The sequence below is a fragment of the Gastrolobium bilobum genome, unplaced genomic scaffold (assembly GCF_033153095.1).
Source record: "Gastrolobium bilobum isolate Gb01-03AN ecotype WA unplaced genomic scaffold, APGP_CSIRO_Gbil_v1 utg17211, whole genome shotgun sequence".
NCBI classification, from domain to species: Eukaryota; Viridiplantae; Streptophyta; class Magnoliopsida; order Fabales; family Fabaceae; genus Gastrolobium; species Gastrolobium bilobum.
This window is the reverse complement of record NW_026896296.1, coordinates 158,511-176,746: the sequence shown is the minus strand read 5'-3', so window position 1 is coordinate 176,746 and position 18,236 is coordinate 158,511. Positions and strand designations below refer to the sequence as shown.

The 18,236-nt window shown below is 38.3% G+C and overlaps 1 non-coding gene and 1 pseudogene across 1 annotated transcript; one reads left to right on the top strand and one right to left on the bottom strand.

Annotated features, from left to right (window-relative positions):
* Positions 1-2,236: 2,236 nt before the first annotated feature.
* LOC133298719 (small nucleolar RNA R71) lies at positions 2,237-2,343 on the bottom strand. Its single transcript, XR_009749848.1, has one exon. It is a non-coding gene; the product is annotated as a small nucleolar RNA R71 (small nucleolar RNA).
* Positions 2,344-4,597: 2,254 nt separating this feature from the next.
* LOC133298714 (uncharacterized) overlaps positions 4,598-18,236 on the top strand; it is a 112,723-nt pseudogene continuing 99,084 nt past the window's right edge.

The following is an 18,236-nucleotide window of genomic DNA, read 5'->3' as shown; positions in this document are numbered from 1 at the left end:
AAAAAATAGGCTTGATGCTCAAATTGGGTAACTAGAGATAAAAATTACTAGTAAGGTTGGCTTGAAAAGCTCAACGACCAAAGAAGGCTGATGAACCCTTAGTTCATCATGGTTTTTGGCAGGAATTAGGATCAAATTGTGTGATTAAATGATGAAAAACAAGGTTAATGTCCTAAGATGTCCTCAATTACAAGTTCAAGAGCTTTATTGGAAATTTGTATGATTCTTGTAGGAAAAGCAAGCCTGAAAGACAACTGGAGAAGGAAGAAGATTCTGGAGCTCAAGAGGAGAAAAATTGCCTAAGTGTTGAGCGCTAAAACGTCCACACTGAGCGTTTTAGCGCCCTGTTACAGAAAGAGGCCAAAACTTGCTGGTGATGAGCGCTAAAACGTCCACACAGAGCGTTTTAGCGCGCTGCTACACTAAGAAGATGGAAAATTGCTGGTCTTGGACGCTAAAACGGCCTGCAATATGCGTTTTAGCGCCCTAAAGTGGAAAAAGATTCTGGTCTTCACCGCTAAACCGTCCAAATCAAACGTTTTAGCGTTGGAGTCAGTTAAAGTTAGTTGAGCATTCACCAAGTTTGGACGCTAAAACGGTCATTCCTTAACGTTTTAGCGTTGAAATCAGTTAAAAGCAGTTGAGCATACGTAAAGCATGGACGCTAAAACGGCCACTTATGGACGTTTTAGCGCCCACATCAGTTTTCTGTTTTTAATTGTAACACTATATAAGGCAAAGCCTTGACACTTAGAGGAGAATCTTGGGGGATCTGAACTCTCTCTCTCTTAAACTTAGTCTGACTTCTCTCTAAATTCTTTTAGTTTTTGTATTAGGATTTCCTTGTAATAGTTTGGAGATTGAAGACTTTCAACATGGAAATGAAGTTTGCTTCTTCTTCTCTTATTTATTCCTTAGTCATGTCTGAGTAGAGTCTTTGTAGTCTGAATGCAATGGAACTCCATGATAATATTATGTTGATTTGATTAATATGATGAAGTATTTTTCATGTGCTGATTTGAGATTTTCTGAGTTAATTATTTCTATCAATGAAGTAGTATAGAACAGGGATGTTTATATGACTTCTGTATTTGATAATCTCAACATCAGAATTCTAGTACTCAAGGGATTGATGCTAGAGTTCTGATGTAATCTTAAAACCTTAGTATTTCATGCATGTATTAAGAAAGAAATCACCAAGGGATTGGGGTTTCTGATTAATGTTTCTATCAGGGTAGTAAGGGATTACATCTTGATGATAAGTAAAAGGTTGATTAACACCACATGGAAAGGAATTCATCATATGATCAATTCTTATATGGTTTATCATGGAGGAAAGTTGTTTTCTGACTACTTGTTGTTTTTATTAATTCCTAATCCATATTTACTTGTGTCAATTTACTCAAAATCAATTTTCTGGTGACAAATTATTCATGATTTTTACAAACTCTTATTTGATTCAAATTAGTTTTCTATGGTATATTGGTGTTTGAACACAATTCCTCGTGGGAACGATCTTTACTCATCATTTTATTACTTGTACGACTAGTGCATTTGCTAAACGTCCAACAAGTTTTTGGCGCCGTTGCCGGGGAATTTGTTTTTCAACACTAACTGATACTATAGAATTCTGAGATTGAATCCTTTTATTTTCAGTATTTTAGTTTATGTTAAAATTCTGGTCAATTTTGATTCTGGTACATGCGAGGTACACTTGATCCAAATTTGTTGTTGTATGATCCAGAATTAGAAAGGACATTGAGGAAGCACAAAAGGGCAGCCAGGCAAAGGAGACAGTTGCAAGAAATTGGTGAATCAAGTACGGTTAATCAGGAAGATATAATGGCAGAGAATCACAGACCACCACCACCACAGAGGACACTGGGAGTACATGACTCCTGCAGTGGTTCCTCCAATTGGGAGTGTTGTGCGCCCAACAGTGGAGCCCAACAACTTTGAATTGAAGCCTGCTTTGATACATTTGGTGCAGAAGGATCAGTTTGCTGGAACCAGTGCGGAGGACCCTTACTTAAACATATAGAACTTCCTATTGTTAAGTGATACTGTGAAGATAAACGGTGTCACAAGAGATGCAATTCTGTTGAGATTATTCACTCATTCACTGACGGATGATGCAAGGAGATGGCTGCAATCATTGCCACAAGGAAGTATAACAACTTGGGATGATTTGCAAACCAAGTTCTTGCAAAGGTTTTTCTCAGCATCCAAGAGGGCCAAGTTGAAGGATGAAATTACAAGCTTTAAGCAGAAAGAGTCAGAATCTATTTATGAGGCTTGGGAGAGATTCAAGACTTTGTTGAGGAAATGTCCACAGCATGGAATTGAGGCATGGCAACAAGCAGCAATCTTCCTGCAAGGAATGACCAATAACACTAGAACCTTGGTGCATGCCACTGCTGGTGGATCATTGACTACCAAGACCCCTCAAGAAGCTTTAGATATCTTTGAGTCATTAGCATCTCAAGAATTTGATAATGCTCCAGTGGCTGACAGAAGGACAGGAATTATCAGGTTGGATGGGTATGATGCTTTGTTGGCAAGGAATGATCAACTGATGCAGACACAGAGACAACAGCAGCAACAATTAGATACCCTTATTAAGCAACTATCTTCACAAAAGGTAGCTTCTGTGGAAACAAAGAGTGTATGTGCTATCTGTGGTAAGGGCCATGTGACAGAGGAGTGTGATTATGGGGGATCATCAGAACAAGCAGAGGTGAATGGAGTGTGGTATGATCAGAATAATCAAAGGAACTACAACAATCAGGGAAAGAATGTTTATATGCCACCATGGAAAAACAAGAATCAACACCCAGGATTCAGCTATAGTTCCAACCACCAATTGAATCCACCATTACATCCTCCACCACCACATATGAAGGAGCAGTCAAGTGATCCTGCTGCATGGGAGAAAGCGTTTGCTCAGTTATCTAAGACAACTCAGGATTATATTCAGGGTTCTACTTCATTCAGGGAAGAGACAACTGCATTCATGCAGGAGACCAGAACTTCTTTCAGAAATCAGGAAGCATCAATCAGAAATTTGGAGACCCAGATTGGTCAATTATCAAGACAGATATCAGAGAGACCACAAGGGAAATTTCCAAGTGATACACTGGTGAATCCTAAGGAGCACTGTAAAGCAATTATGACAAGAAGTGGGTTGGTACTTCAACCAGGGAAAAAGAAGGTGGAAAATAAAAAGAATGAAGAAGAGGTTGTGGTTGAAGATGTAGTCTCTGATGATGAAGGAGAGAAAATGAGAAATGAGAAAAGTGAGAAGGAAGTAGTTGTTAGAGATGTTATAGTTGGAGTTGACAAAGAAGAGGAAGGGAAGGACAATAAGAATGAAGGAGAGGTAGAAGTTGGTAAAAATGCTTCCCCACAAAAGATGATGAAGTGGGAAAAGAAGAAGATGGCTGACAAGAAAGAACAGCCAGTTAGTTTATCTCCCTATGCTAAAGTTCCTTACCCTCAGAGGTTGAAGAAAGAGATTCAGAAGCAGCACTATGCAAGATTTCTGGATATCTTCAAAAATTTACAAATTAACATACCATTTTCTGAAGCACTGGAAAATATGCCTCACTATGCAAAATTCATGAAGGATCTTCTTACTAAGAAGAGGAAATTAACTGATGGTGAGACAGTGGCCCTAACAGCAGAATGTAGTGCCCTAATCCAGAAGAAGCTTCCTACAAAAATGAAAGATCCAGGAAGTTTCAGTATCTCTATTGCTATAGGAGATGTGGAGGTGGGAAAGGCATTGTGTGATTTGGGAGCCAGTATAAACTTGATGCCGTTGACAGTATGTAGAGCTTTGGGAATTAACACTTTAAAGGAGACCAATCTTATTCTGCATCTTGCAGATAGATCTATCAAGAGGCCTGAAGGTGTGGTTGAAGATGTCTTGGTCAAGGTAGACAAGTTTATTTTTCCAGTGGATTTTGTGATTCTTGACATGGAGGAAGAGGATACATAAAGTCCTTTATTGTTAGGAAGACCCTTTTTAGAAACTGCAAGATCTTTGATAGATGTTGAACAAGGAAAGTTGTTGCTAAGGGTGGATGAGGAAACAGTAACAATTGATGTATTCGAAACCATCAAGCATCCTGTTGATGTGGAGGATTGTTTTAGATTGGATGTGATACAGGAGGTTGTGGAAGAAGTGAATAAAAAACAAGAATTCCCAGTTGAGGAACAAAGATCAGAAGAAGAGATAGGTACAGAGGATTACCAAGAAGAGCCAGAAGTGGAAGAGCTTGAGAAGAAGATTGATGACATTCCAAAAGGAGCACCTAAGGTAGAACTTAAGGAATTACCTTCACATTTGAAGTATGTGTTCCTTGGGGATGATCAAACATATCCAGCAATCATTAATGCAATGTTGTCTGATGAGGAAGAAGGGAAGTTGATTAAGGTACTCAAGAAGAATAAAATGGCTATTGGATGGCAGTTTTCAGATCTCAAGGGTATTAATCCTTCCTTTTGCACTCACAAAATTTTGATGGAAGAAGAGGTCAAACCAGTAAGGCAACCATAGAGGGGACTCAACCCCACTATGAAGGAAGTAGTGAGGAAGGAGGTGGTGAAGTTGCTTGATGCTGGGATGATTTACCCAATTTCAGACAGTGCTTGCGTGAGTCCTGTGCAGACCGTGCCCAAGAAAGGGGGGATGACTGTGGTGAAAAATGAGAACAATTAGTTGATTCCCACAAGGACAATCACTGGCTGGAGAATGTGCATTGATTACCGGAGGCTGAATAAGGCAACCAGGAAGGATCATTTTCCACTTCCTTTCTTGGATCAGATGCTAGAGAGGTTGGCAGGACATGCTTTCTATTGCTTCTTGGACGGTTATTCAGGGTACAATCAGATAGCTGTGGCACCAGAGGATCAGGAGAAGACTGCTTTTACATGTCCATATGGAATATTCGCATACCGGAGGATGCCTTTCAGTTTATGCAATGCTCCTGCCACATTTCAAAGGTGCATGCTTTCCATTTTTTCCGATATGATAGAAGAATGCATTGAAATTTTTATGGATGATTTTTCTGTATTTGGTTCTGATTTTGATGTATGTCTAGGGAATTTAGATTCTGTGTTGAAAAGATGTCAAGACTGTAATTTGGTTTTGAACTGGGAGAAGTGCCATTTTATGGTGACAGAAGGTATAGTTCTTGGACACAAGGTGTCTAGGAATGGAATTGAGGTGGACAGGGCAAAAATTTCTGTGATAGAGAAACTTCCTCCACCTGTAAATGTTAAGGGTGTGAGGAGTTTTCTTGGTCATGCAGGATTTTATAGGCGGTTCATAAAAGATTTTTCAAAAATTGCTAAGCCCTTATGCAAGTTATTAGTTAAGGATCAAGAATTCCTGTTTGATGATGAATGTTTGCATGCATTTCATGTTTTAAAAGAAAAGTTGACCACTGCACCTATCATGATGGCACTTGATTTTTTCATTACCATTTGAATTAATGTGTGATGCCAGTGACTATGCCGTAGGAGTGGTATTGGGCCAAAGAGTGAATAAATTGTTGCATGTCATTTACTATGCCAGTAAGATCTTAAATGATGCACAAAAGAATTATGCTATTACAGAAAAAGAATTACTGGCTATTGTGTATGCATTTGACAAATTCAGGCCATATCTGTTAGGATCAAAAGTTATTGTTTACACTGACCATGCAACTTTAAAGTATTTGTTGAGCAAGCAGGATGCTAAACCCAGGTTGCTCCGCTGGTTGTTACTGTTGCAAGAGTTTGAGGTAGAAATCAAGGACAAAAAGGGAGTTGAAAATTTGGTGGCTGATCACTTATCCAGGATTACAGAAAAAGAGCTTCAAGAAGGGCCGAAAGTAGTGATCAGAGAAGAGTTTCCTGATGAACATGTTTTGGCAATATGTGTTGTAACAGAGATGGTTGGGGATAAAGTCTTATCTATCAGTACACCACCATGGTTTGCTGATTTTGCCAACAATAAAGCTGCTGGATTGATGCCTAAGGATTTAACATGGCAACAGAGGAAGAAATTTCTGCATGATGTTAAGAGGTATATTTGGGATGAGCCATATCTTTTCTATAGATGTTCAGATAGTGTGATCCGACGGTGTATTCCAGAGGAAGAACAGAAGGATGTGTTGTGGCATTGTCATGGTTCTGCATATGGTGGACATTTTGCAGGTGAGAGAACTGCAGCAAAAGTTTTGATGAGTGGCTTCTACTGGCCCACTTTGTACAAGGATGCAAAGAAGTTTGTGGAGGCATGTGACAACTGTCAGAGAACTGGGAATATTTCTAGGCGACATGAAATGCCGTTGAACAATATCCAGGAAGTGGAGATCTTTGATGTTTGGGGTATGGATTTTATGGGACCTTTCCCTTCTTCCTACTCTAACAAGTATATATTGGTGGCAGTTGATTATGTTTCCAAATGGGTTGAGGCTATAGCTACACCAACCAATGATTCCAGGGTGGTGATTGCTTTTCTGAGAAAGAATATATTTTCAAGATTTGGAGTCCCTAGAGCTATCATTAGTGATGGGGGCACTCATTTTGATAATAGGATGGTGGAGTATGCTTTGGCTAAGTATGGAGTGAGGCACAAAATAAGCACTCCATATCACCCACAGACTTGTGGTCAGGTTGAGATTTCCAACAGGGAATTGAAGAGAATATTGGAGAAGACTGTTGGGAATGCTAGGACCCAGTGGTCCAAGAAACTTGATGACACCTTATGGGCATACAGGACCGCTTTCAAAACTCCTATTGGGATGTCTCCATTTCAGTTGCTGTTTGGAAAAGCATGCCATTTGCCAGTTGGATTGGAGCACAAGGCTTTGTGGGCTGTGAGATATCTGAATTTTGATTCCAAAGCAGCGGGACAGAAAAGATTATTACAACTGGATGAATTGGATGAGTTTCGTTTGTCTGCTTATGAAAGTGCCAGTTTGTATAAGGAGAAGACAAAGCTATGGCATGATAGGAAGATCACACCTAGAGACTTCAAGGTGGGGGATCAAGTACTTCTGTTCAATTCCAGGTTGAAGCTGTTCCCAGGGAAGTTAAAGTCTAGATGGTCTGGACCGTTTGTGGTAAAGGATATGAAACCATATGGGGCTGTAGAAATCAGTTCTTTGGATTCGGACAGAAGTTTTACAGTCAATGGTCAACGATTGAAGTTATATGTTGGAAGTGCTGTGGATAGGCAACTACTGACAGTTGCTCTATTAGAGGTAAAATAGATCATAACCGTCAGGCTCGTGACGTTAAACAAGCGCTGAGTGGGAGGCAACCCACTGTACTAGGTATGTAATTCCATGTTCATACCATATCCATAAGAGGAAGAAGAAAAGGGAAATTTTTTTGAAAAATCAAAGAGAAATTTTTTGCTATGTGCTGGGCGCTAAAACGTCAACCATGACCGTTTTAGCGTCCCCAGAGTTCCATCATTATGAAACTCTCTGGTTGTGCGCGCTAAGACGTTCATTATGAGCGTTTTAGCGTTCACTGACAACACCAATCCATGCACTCTGGCCAACAGCGCTAAAACGCTAAGTCTTACCGTTTTAGCGCTGTGCTGCACAAAGTGTGTATTTTTCTCTGGACAAGGACGCTAAAACGCTGGTAAGCCAACGTTTTAGCGCCCTGTCACTAATTCGATATAACAGAGTTCCTCTTCTCTTTTCCTCTTCCATTCTTATACTCTGCCTCTGTTTTCCATAACGCATCCCTTATCTCCCATTGTGTATCATCCATCTTCGTAGCTTCTTCCATATCTTCTCATCAACATCAAGGTATGTAACTCATCTCAATTCCCTCCATCACTTATCATATCTGAAGCATGCAATTTTTGGGCATTTTCTAGGGCATTCACATGTTGATGCCTATATCATTCGTAGGATTGCATGTTGATTTAGTTTTATTGGTATTATTCTCCTGAACTTTTGCTTTTGACTGGTATTTTGGGAATGAGACAACAAATCCAGTGAGTGTTGGTTCTCAGTTGTTTTCAAACAACAACCCAGCATACACACACACAAGGTGTTCGTGGAAATGCCTGACCCAAAAATTGGTCTGGCGCTAAAACGCTCAGTGTGACCGTTTTAGCGCCCGTCCATTTTTACACACATTAAGGTCTAGCGCTAAAACGCTCAGTGTGACCGTTTTAGCGCCCGTCCAGTTTTTACACACGTTTAAGGCCAGGACGCTAAAACGCTCAGTGCGACCGTTTTAGCGCCCAGGCCCTGTTTCATACAAAATTGAGGGTCTACATTATGGCATTGTGGGGTTGTAATTCATACATGTTTTGATCAAAATTCCCCACTACAAGAGTTCTAAATCTGGAATCATGATATGTAATTGTTTGACATTTGGACTGATTTTCTCTTGTTGTGTAGGCACAATGTCTTCTCCTTCTCATTAAATGGTGAGGCTAGAGTCTGGTTTCACTTTGTAATCTCAAATGTCATGCCCTCTTCCAACCAGGCAGAGGTTATCCTGAAGAGAGCTGTCCTGATTCACACTATCATGACAAGGGAGAAGGTGGAACTTCCTATTCTCCTTCAGGACAACATTTATGATATGGCTCACTTTGACAGTGACTCTGCTGCTTTGGGTCACTGTTCCTTGATTCAGTTGCTTTGTCAGAAAGCTGGTGTAGATGTTACTGATAATGGGGCACCAACTAAATTGCACCCTACAATTGATGCCGCCATGATTACAAAGCAATTGAAGATAGGAGGAGGGGAGGTCACAGGATTGACTCCTGGTAGGAAATCTACAACTCAAAGTGATGATGAAATTGAAGAAAGGCTAAGGACAGGGGAGCAATGGATGGTGAACACTGACTTCCGAATGAGACATTTGCGCAGGCGTCTCCGGTTTATGCAGTCCAGCCAGCACTCATTTCAGATATACATGGTGACGATGTTGAAATCTATATGTGAGGCTCAGAGCTTGGATGTTATTGATTATCAGCCTGCTGTATACCCTCATTCTGATGAGGAAGAAGCCTTTGAGGCAATGGCCTGGACTCACTATGCTGATCATGTGGATGGAGCTGCGCCTACTGATGGTGCTACATCTTCTCATGCTGCACCCACTCCAGAGAGACAGCCTGGTGTTGATGCTACTACCACAGAGACCACTGCTGCTGCTGATACTGGTGCTATGGATGAGGACAGGGGTGTTGATCCTGAGTACAACCCCTTGCCTACTGCTGATCCAGGCTCATATTTGGTGTTTAGTGATGATGACGAGTCTACTGATTAGACTTCTTATTTTGTTTTTATACATTTTCTGTTTTATGGTTTTATTTTGGATATTTTTAGTTGATTGTGGTATTATTTTCATTTTGTATATTTGTTAGTACATTGAGATTCTCTGTTTGAATGATGCACTTTAAAATAGTACTGGTGCTATTTGTTGATATGTGTATGTGTTTCAGAAGTTGTCAACTGCTTTTTAGATTTAAATTAGTTGCTGGGGACAGCAACGTTTAAATCTGGGAATGGGGTGTGAATGAATGACATGATTATGGTGGAATCACACAGTTGATGATGACACACAGTTGATGAGCCACAAACAGGGAAACATCTCAATCCTTTCTTTTAAAATTCTTGTGAATATAGTTTAGGTAGTTTAGGAAGTGTTTTATATGTACAAAGGTTGGATTTAGAGTTGAGATGATGTGAATTTTATGAGGATAGGATGATCAAAGTTTTACATGATGGATTAAACATTTGTTGATGCAATTTGAAATCCCTGCATATGTGCTAAATGATATGTTTGCATGACTCATATTATGTGAGGAGTAGAGAGATCAGGTTGATGTATATAGAGGAATTCAAGCATGCACTCTGAACTGTGAGACATTGAGCCTATACATAAATTTTTTTGTTCAGAGAGCACTTCACTGTATGAGTAACTCTAGAACTTGCCCTGTTTCTAACTTGAAATAGTTCATGGTTTGTAAAGTAGAGCTCATTGAGGCATTTTTCTTTTGAACCAAATTTTCTTATTGCATGGAAGCCTTAAGCCAGAATTTTTGTGATAAAATTAAGAGCCCTGCACTTATTCCAGATCCTAAATTTTCAGATTATGTGTTCAGATAAGGGGTAAGGAGGAAGGCTCTGTAGGAAAGGTGTTTCTGCAATGAACAAAAATATTAAGTGTTAAGTGTTGGAAATTTGGAGAAAAAGAAGAATGCAATAAAAAAAAAAAGAGGGAAATGAGGAAGTAAAGGCACAAAGTGCTTGGTTTGGAAAAGGAAAAGAAAAAGGAAATGAGGAAAAAGGGAAATCAAAACAACACAAAGTGTTGAAAGTTGGAAGAAAAGGAAGAAGAGAATGAGAAGGATTAAGGAGTACATAGATAAATTCAATAGTGATCCTCCTCTTATCTGAATCTGATCCATTTATCTAACCTTCTGCAACATCAAATCCTACCTTTAGCCAACTACATGCCAAGCCATTTTTCCTTCTTCTATACAGAATCCTATTCTTAGTCAAGTCATACCACCAAAGCCTCTTTTGTTCTGCTTATGAATCACTGTAACTATGGAAAGTGAGAAGATGGGCAAGCTTATAGTAGTTTGAGTGCAGTGGAGATTGAGTGATGAGTACACCCTTAGACACTAGAGTGCAAGAGAGTTTATTCTCATAATTTTTGAGAAGTTCCAAGTGAGGGGGTGTTTTGTGTTGAAGGTCTCTGCATTTCATCTTACTGATCTGTTGAAAGTCATTGTAATGAGGTTAAGCAAGTCATAGTAAAAGATAGATTGCTGGGTTATTAGATTGTATCTTGGAAAGTTGATCTGTCATATTTTAATCCAACCTCATAAATTTCATGTGTAAGAATCTCAAGTCTTTCTCTGTCTTTAAAGTTATTGCTGAGGACAACAATATTCAAATCTGGGAATTGTGATGAACCCTTAGTTCATCATGGTTTTTAGCAGGAATTAGGATCAAATTGTGTGATTAAATGATGAAAAACAAGGTTAATGTCCTAAGATGTTCTCAATTACAAGTTCAAGAGCTTTATTGGAAATTTGTATGATTCTTGTAGGAAAAGCAAGCCTGAAAGACAACTGGAGAAGGAAGAAGATTCTGGAGCTCAAGAGGAGAAAAATTGCCTAAGTGTTGAGCGCTAAAACGTCCAAACTGAGCGTTTTAGCGCCCTGTTACAGAAAGAGGCCAAAACTTGCTGGTGATGAGCGCTAAAACGTCCACACAGAGCGTTTTAGCGCGCTGCTACACTAAGAAGATTGAAAATTGCTGGTCTTGGACGCTAAAACGGCCTGCAATATGCGTTTTAGCGCCCTAAAGTGGAAAAAGATTCTGGTCTTCACCGCTAAAACGTCCAAATCAAACGTTTTAGCGTTGGAGTCAGTTAAAGTTAGTTGAGCATTCACCAAGTTTGGACGCTAAAACGGTCATTCCTTAACGTTTTAGCGTTGAAATCAGTTAAAAGCAGTTGAGCATACGTAAAGCATGGACGCTAAAACGGCCACTTATGGACGTTTTAGCGCCCACATCAGTTTTCTGTTTTTAATTGTAACACTATATAAGGCAAAGCCTTGACACTTAGAGGAGAATCTTGGGGGATCTGAACTCTCTCTCTCTCTCTTAAACTTAGTCTGACTTCTCTCTAAATTCTTTTAGTTTTTGTATTAGGATTTCCTTGTAATAGTTTGGAGATTGAAGACTTTCAACATGGAAATGAAGTTTGCTTCTTCTTCTCTTATTTATTCCTTAGTCATGTCTGAGTAGAGTCTTTGTAGTCTGAATGCAATGGAACTCCATGATAATATTATGTTGATTTGATTAATATGATGAAGTATTTTTCATGTGCTGATTTGAGATTTTCTAAGTTAATTATTTCTATCAATGAAGTAGTATAGAACAGGGATGTTTATATGACTTCTGTATTTGATAATCTCAACATCAGAATTCTAGTACTCAAGGGATTGATGCTAGAGTTCTGATGTAATCTTAAAACCTTAGTATTTCATGCATGTATTAAGAAAGAAATCACCAAGGGATTGGGGTTTCTGATTAATGTTTCTATCAGGGTAGTAAGGGATTACATCTTGATGATAAGTAAAAGGTTGATTAACACCACATGGAAAGGAATTCATCATATGATCAATTCTTATATGGTTTATCATGGAGGAAAGTTGTTTTCTGACTACTTGTTGTTTTTATTAATTCCTAATCCATATTTACTTGTGTCAATTTACTCAAAATCAATTTTCTGGTGACAAATTATTCATGATTTTTACAAACTCTTATTTGATTCAAATTAGTTTTCTATGGTATATTGGTGTTTGAACACAATTCCTCGTGGGAACGATCTTTACTCATCATTTTATTACTTGTACGACTAGTGCACTTGCTAGATCCGCAACGAAGGCCTATATCATTTTCATTTACTCACGAAACATCCCAACTAGTGAGCCTTGAGCTTCACTCATACAAGTTCTAGATTGCTTCCTCACAAAGAAAATCACACACACACATATATATATAAACATTATATATATATATCCTCACAAACATGGCAAACAACCACAAAGTTAAAGCATACACTTCAGAATGCATGTAACAAGAAATCATGTGAAGTGAATGATGAGGCAAATATAATTGAATATGGTAGTGAAGAAGAAAATAGATCAACAAATATCAAGAGTGCTTTATCTATCATCAAAACTAGCCAATCATTTGGGGGAGGAAAAAATTTCTCACTCAATTTTTTTATATATATATTATAGTACACATCTCAAGCTTTCCAACAAAGTATAGATCACTAAAATTGGATTTCTACAACTCACGATATAACCAGTTAAAGTATGCTATCTAAAAATAGAGTAACCAACACTCCAGTCACGTTGATAGATCAACTAAGAATATTATACACATCCAAAAATTATGAAATTTTCCAGACTTAAATCTTATTAAGTTAGCTTTTCAATGCCACTGGTTTTATGTAAAAATAATTTGTATAACTCAAGTTATGTCTGTTTAAAGTTAACTAGTTCAAAACAGAATTTAGAACTCAGCACTCACTTTCACGAAATTTCTGGGAACAAAGGGGTTATGAAAAAATTATGAAAATATCCAGAATTAAACGTCATCGTCTTAGCTTTCAATAGCAACTGGTTTTATCAAAAAATGATTTTTCTAGCTCAATTTATGAAGAAATTAGCTCAACAATGTCAAAATTCAGCACATCAGCAAACACACATGATTAAGTTGATATACTTCCAATGTTATGATCATGTGAAATAAATGATTTTCAACTTAACATTAGGCCTTAATCCCTTGACATAATAAACATTTTCAATGTAGTGTTTAGGTTACTTACCAACCATACTTGTTGAGCGGTCGGCCAGTTGAACATTCATCCTTGTTGGCTTGACTTCATCAATTCCTAGCTTCTTCATCAGGGTGAGGGGCATCACATTTATGCTGGCACCAAGATCGCATAAGACTTTCTCTATAGTCGTCTTGCCGATGGTGCATGGAATACTGAAGCTCCCTGGATCCTTCACTTTTAGAGGCATGTTTTTCTGTAGGATTGCAGTGCACTCCTCTGTTAGCGTGACCGGTTCGTCCTCTGTGAGCTTCCGCTTTTTAGACAATGATTCCTTCAGAAACTTTGCATACGAAGGCATTTTCTACAGAGCTTCTGCAAAAGGAATGTTAATTTGCAATTTCTTAAAAATATTTAAACATTTAGACATTTGCTTCCTTTGCTCATGTTGCTTGTTCCCTATAGGATATGGAGGTTTCTCAAATCGTAAGAAATCCTATTGCTTCTTTTGAACTGCAGGAGGTTGCTCATTTGCTTCTTCCTTGTCTTCTTGAGTGTGCTCATTCTTCCTTGTAGAAGCTTCCACTTTTTCTAGATCTTCGCTTTTAGTAATGATGGCATTGCAGTGCTCCCTTGGTTTGATCATAGTGTCACTGGGGAATGTTCTCGGAGCTCTTTCATTCAATTGCTTGGCCAACTGTCCAATCTGAGTCTTAAGATATCGGATTGAAGCCTCTTGATTCTTGATCGATGCTTCTTAAGTCTTAAAATTTGATCTTGTCTCTTGAATGAAAGCATTGGTGGTTGAAGCCATGGTCTCCACCAGTTTCTCCAATTCGGATGGCTCCTTAAGTGGAATAGGAGGAGTTTATAAAAAATTGTTGGATTTGTAATCCAAACCTCCCCCTTGAATTCTCCTTTGGAAGTTGTTTCCTCGTGCATTGTTCTGGTTTCTCTGGAAATTCTGTTGTGGTCTTGGATCATACCAGACTCCATTAACTTGGAAGGAATCAGCTCCTACAAGTGTTGGACATTCGTTGGTTTCATGCTCTCCCTTGCAATACTCACAGTTAAATGAGTCAACTTGAGCTGTAGAGAGTTGCAACTTGTCCAACTTTGCATTCAGACGAGCTATCTTTTGAGATAGGACCTTTTGTTCTGCAAGTGATGAATCATTGTGTCCCAACTGCAGGATTCCTCTTCTTGGTTGAACTAGTTGAATTGTCATTGATGCGTTCTCAGCCCTTGCCATGAAGTCGATCAGCTCTAAAGTTTGAGTTGCTGTCTTCCTTGCTATGGTCCCACCGGCTGCACCATTGACAACCATTCTAGAGTCTGGTGTCATTCCATTATAGAAGATTCTGACCTTCTTCCCGTCTGGCAGATCATAAGCGGGGCACCTTCTGATCAGTTCTTGGAATCTGGTCCAAGCTTCACATAGAGTTTCTCCTGGTTGTTGAGTGAAGTTGGTGATTTCATTCACCAACTTGTTGTATTTCTCCCCGGAGAAGTGCCCTGCAAAGAATTTGGCTGTCAGCTCATCCCACGTTCTGATGCTGTTGGGGGCTTGTATATCCAACCATCTGAGAGCTTTCCCTGTTACAGCAAAAGAGAACAGTCGGAGTCTAATTGCATCATCGGACACCCTGTTATGCTTGGTAGTGTTACAGATTCTCAAAAATCTGTCCATGAAATCATGGGGGTCTTCATAATCTTCCCCACCAAATGTATTTTTCTCCACCAAGGATATCAGTGCTGGCTGGATATCAAAATTGTTAGCGTTGATTGGTGGTCTGACGAAGCTAGAGTTTGGCCTTGTGAACTGTGGAGCCAAGATTGACTCCATCAATTCCTCTTCCTGTGGCTGTAGATTATTAGCTGCCATCTCGGGTTCGGCTTTTGGCTCTAAACTCGAGGATTCCTCTATCTTCCTTAGCTTGGTTAGCTTTCGGTTCTTCTTTGCAGTCTTCTCGATTTCTGGATCAAACTGTAAAGGTTTGCTGTTAGCTTTACTTCGCATAAAAGAGAGAAATCAAATTAGTAACAAAATAAAAATAAAAATTCTAATCTTAAAGATCGAAAGTTAAATTTAATATTGGCGTAATTAATCCCCGGCAACGGCGCCAAAAACTTTTTGCGAAATTGGCAAGTATACCGTTTGTTTCAAATAATAAAGTGATAAGTAGAGTATCGTTCCCACGAGGATTAATGCACCAAGTACTAGTTTAACTATTCCCCTTAAGTTGTAAAATAAAATTGGTTTGAGTTGTGAAAGGAATTAGTTCAAAACAAAATTTTAAAACAATTAAATTTAAAACACAAAAATAATGACAATTAATTTTGAACGCATGCAAGAAAAAATCAAGAACGCGAGAAAATATTGATGAAAAATTTATAAAAAGGATGTAGTCAGGATGCACTTCACCTCCGATCCTCCCTTATATTCCTATATTGTATTTTATAATTAATTAATTCGTTTGCTCAACCAATTCATTATTTCCCTTTAAAATAGTTGAACCCTAATGTCTTAATAATCCCTTTTGAATTAAGCATTAAGCAAATGAATTATGAGTCTGCAATTTATGTAAGCCTATGTCTAGATCATACACAAATTGTTATTCTACTCTTGTCCAGACTAAAACCCCAATATGTCTATTGTGAGTCCTAACCCTCAAAGCCCTATAATTTAGAGTGATCAGTTCTAAACAGATATGAAAAATTAAACCAGGCAGAATAAAACAAACTAACTAATTAACTTATAAAATATCAATACAGAAAATATAAAGGATTCACATCGGGTCCGTGATCCCAACTACAAAAAAAAAACTAGCCAGACATATCTAGCTTAAGCAAATTAAAATAATAAAAAGAATTCATAAAGCAATAAAGAAAAAGAAGGAGAAGAAGAAGAAGGATCAATGATCTTCGGTCTTCAACTTCGTCGGAATCCTGATCTCCAGCGTGAGCCTCCAAAAATCATCTCCAGCCAAATAGTGTTTGTCTCTGAGGTCAGAGTCTCTATTTATAGAGTTTGTGACCTTGTGTAGAAATCTTGATCAAATCTTTATCATATCTCTTGGTCCAATCTCCCTTTGATATAGTTTGATATAAGCTTGAAAAATCACCACGTGCCTCCCGCGCTACTAGCGTGAATCCCACGCTAATAGCGTGGGAGTATTGTTCTTGATACAGGTGCTTGGCCGTGGGAGTTTTGTTCACAGTTCTGGAAGTTCACGCAACTAGCGTGGTTCTCACGTGTGAGCGTGGGTTGCAAGAAAGTCTGGGGCAACTAGCATGAGTTTCACGCTGTGAGCGTGGATGTCTCGGGATGAAATTTAATTCTGGCGCTACTAGCGTGAGTTCCACGCTAGTAGCGTGGGGCTTCAGCTTGGAAACTTCCACTTGGGCTTCTTTTTGTCCTGTTTTCCTACAAAATCAAAAGGAAATCAGTTGCGTGATCTCTGATTGAGATTTATCAAATTATCAGTTATTCTAGCCCTTTTTATCCAGGATTGATGAAGATTCTTTCTCTTTTTAGCTTAGATTTATACATATGCTGGAGGCATATCAAAACCCAAATCAAGCTTTTATATAGTTCATGATGAGAACAAGGTCATGTTCTTCATTCATCTGTTGGGAACATTTAATATTTAATGTTGTTCCTGGTATTTTTTTTATTTTTTTTATTCTCTTGGAAAGAATTATTGACACTAACCAGATATTGGAGGAAAATTTTGGATATAACACATCAAAATCAACACTGTAACAAGAATTTTTCTATTTCAAGCCTTATATATCAGTAGCAAATATCAAGGCTCTTTGATCAAAGTGGGGTTTTTACCCTTTTAATTTCCTGATTTGGTATTTGATTTTCGGTATTTATTAGAGGGTATCGTTTAGTATCGCGGGAGCCCCCAATGACATTGAGTCCCTCCCTTGGGGCACTCACATAACCTTTTTTTTTTAAGGTGAGTGTCGTGACCCCCTTGGGGCACTCACACGATTGTGCCAAGTGGCACAATCCTGTTACCATAGACAGTTCTGTTACCGTAAAACTTTGAAAGACCATCCAATTCAGATTATTATTTTTTATTTAACATAACTTTTCGAGATCTATGCAATGATACCTTATTTGACATATTTTATCTCTCATAAACATAATTTGAATTTATAACAATGGTACCACAATCACAAATTTTTTTAAATCCAGAAGCATATGTTAGTATAATAACATATGATGTTTGCCAAATTTTGGCAGGAAGAGCTAGAAACCCTTGATTTGTTTAGCTCACTCGATTTATAAATTAGTTTTGTAAAGATTTTAATTAATTGAATTTTTGTCTGTTAGAATTGCAGTAGCACCTGTGCAAGACAATAGTTAATTTCAAAATTTGTTTTTGTGAAGAAAAGAAAACGAAGAAAAAAATGGAGAACTCTAGTAGTAGGGAAAGAAGGAAGAGAGCATGGATAGACAATAGCTTTAGAGGCATCAAACATAGCCAGCATGTTATCGTATATCCTTTCTTTATTTTTGTGAAAAAAGAAAACTAAGAAAAAGTGGTAGAAAAAATGGAGAACCTTAGCAGTAGGGAAAAAAGGAATAGAGCAGGGATAGACGATAGCTTCAGAGACATTAAGCATGACTAGCATGTTATCGTAGTCTTTTTCTTGTGATTGTGATACCATTTTTATAAATTCGAACTATATTTATGAGAGATAAAATATGCTAAATGAGGTGTAATTGTGTAAATCTCGAAAAATTATATGAAATAAAAAAAATTCTGATTTGGGTACCCGAGTTAAAAGTTATGACCTTCCGAAGTTTTACGATAACGGGAAGACCTACGGTCGTGGTACTCACGTTAAAAAAATGTTATGTGAGTGTCCCAAATGAGGGGTCG